Consider the following 2,599-nt stretch of genomic DNA (forward strand, 5'->3'; position numbering starts at 1 on the left):
ACAAAAAGTTAGGGATATCTGGCTTTCGGGTGAAATTCATGGAAAATGTAAAAAGTTCAAGCTACAGTGGTATAATATCATGAAAGTAGGGCATTTAAGTAGAAGCATGCAATGATTTCCTCATCTCAAAACAATTATTGAAACAAAAGCCAACAACAGTGGTGGGTATAACACAACAAAAAATGTCAATGTCTCAATAACTTGTCATGTGCCCTTGAGCATCAATTACAGCTTGACAACAACGTCTCATGATGTCCACAAGTCGAGTTATTGTCTGCTGAGGCATGGCATCCCACTCTTCTTGAAGGGCAGCCCTCAGGTCACTGAGGTTCTGGGGTACAGAGTTACAGGCCTCAACAAGGCGACTCAGCTGATCCCATAGGTTTTCTATAGGATTCAGGTCCGGATAAAGTGCAGGCCACTCCATTTGAGGTACCCCAGTCTCCAGCAGCCGTTCCCTAATGATGCAACCTCGATGAGCTGGAGCATTGTCGTCCATGAGGATGAAATTAGGCCTGTGTTGTTCATGCAGGGGCACAATGACTGGATTAATGATGTTATTCAGGTAGTATAGGCTTGTCACTGTACCATTCAGAAAGTGTAGGGCAGCTCTGTATTGAGTAGACACACCTGCCCACACTGTAACACCACCAACACCAGCGGCTGATGCATAGCGTTCTCATAGCGCACCCCCTGCTGGCAGGAGCTGGATTTTATATTTTTTAAATAATTACTAATTCGCTGTCTGACATTATTTATATTTTTGTATATCAAATAATGATGCAAATAGCAAAAAAGGGTTATGGATAGGTTTGAATATAGCCTACTAAAAATTAACTGTTATAGCTGCTATAGAGGTGAAAGTGAGTCAAGTGACGTGACTCTCTGAGAAGCGAGCAGGCTGAGACTAGTTGACTAGAACGTTAGTTGTAGAGAAGAATATGTCGCAGAAAAGGATACAAGAGTTTTTCTTCCGGCATAGTAATGCAGCTAAAATTAGCAAGATTTCATCTGTAGATGTTACAGTTGATGTTTCCTCGTCCACCGCCGAGGCAAACTCTGTTGGGGCAGCAGAAGAGCCTGAGTCTGAAATAACATTAGCAAGCAACTCGGCTAACGTTAGCAGCACCATCATAGCATCTAACGATAACTTTACAGAAGGATTCGAAAAGCCCTGTCAGCCAAGCAACTTCAGTTATCCTGGAAGGAGGTTCGGGACAGAAACTTTTCAACGGTCTTTTCAGCTGAGATGAGAATGAATGATAAGCCGTTTCTTGTGTCATTTGTTGTGTTCGAGTGCCATCTACTGGGCACAATTGTTAATTATCCTGAAATACGGGAATATGTTCAGCTTACTTCCTGTTCATGTGTGGAAAAGAACTACGGTTTACATGCTGGTTCAGTGTCTCCTGAAACTTTGGTTATTCTGCAAAAAGAATAAGTTGCTTTAAAGATAATTCCGTTCCCTGTGATGCCTGTAAGTACAACTGTTTTCATTGCAAATGTTTTGTGTAACAGAAACCGGTGTGACGTGGTTAGGACACATTTGCTGTGGAGAAGGCACAAGTTAGGAAATTGTTGGCGAGGTCATTGCAGCCTGATTATTAACATATATTTTCAAGCCAACGATCTCTGGTGTGGTTTTGACGATCAGAAAAGTAATTTACCGTAGTTATATACTGAAACAGGCTAATGATGTCAAGTGCGCTTCTGTGGGGTTGGGGTGCGCACAGTGGAGTCAGAGTGGCGAGTGCTGTTGCATAATTGTGGAACAGTGGAATTTGTGGCTGCCCAGGACTTTTCTAAAACTTATCACTCTCACCCATACACTGCGCTAAAATGACGTATTTAGCTGTCAAAATCCGAAATATTTCCTGGGGAGAAAAATCGTCAGACATCCATTATTTTGTTATTCAGCACCCCTGGTCAAAAATAGGTTCCCGCGCACCTGACTCTAAACTCAGTGGCCACTTCCGTCTGAGAACATCCTGTTTGAAGCCTCGCAATGGCGAGGTACTGTTGATCAATTGTTAGGTGTCGTCTTGGTCTCATGATGTCAAACTGTCAACAGCATGATGAGGAGGACTGTTTAAATACCAATTCTAATTGAACCAGGAAATGTATTGGTCGATTCATGGATCAAACACCTGTTGTGAATTTTGCCGTTAAGCTCCTTGTTAGAGAACAGCAAGTTGTGCAGAAAGTACTGAAACATTGAACTGTTGGACATGCGCATTCAAAAGTTTAGAGAAGGTCACATTAAGTTCACCTGTAAAGGTTATAGTGGAGTTTAGGTTCATCCTGAAATTTCACCCGAAAGCCAAATATCCCTGACTTTTTGTGATTAGTGTAATTGTTTGTTTATGTCGGATGTCTGCTTCCAGCTTCTAACAAGGCTTGTGAGCCAATAGTATAAGTGACTGTAAGTAGTGGCATGGCAAGTTCAAGTTGTGATGTGAATGCAGTAGAAGGGGTAGGGGGAGTGAAACATCTAGTGGCTAAATGCGATCAATTGCACCTAAATATGACCAATGGGTCTAGACTTGGTGGTAAGACAGAGTTTGTTCTACTGTAGTGAAAGAAATGAAGGGAACACTCG

This window comes from Sander lucioperca, chromosome 3 (genome assembly GCF_008315115.2).
Source record: "Sander lucioperca isolate FBNREF2018 chromosome 3, SLUC_FBN_1.2, whole genome shotgun sequence".
Lineage (NCBI taxonomy): Eukaryota > Metazoa > Chordata > Actinopteri > Perciformes > Percidae > Sander > Sander lucioperca.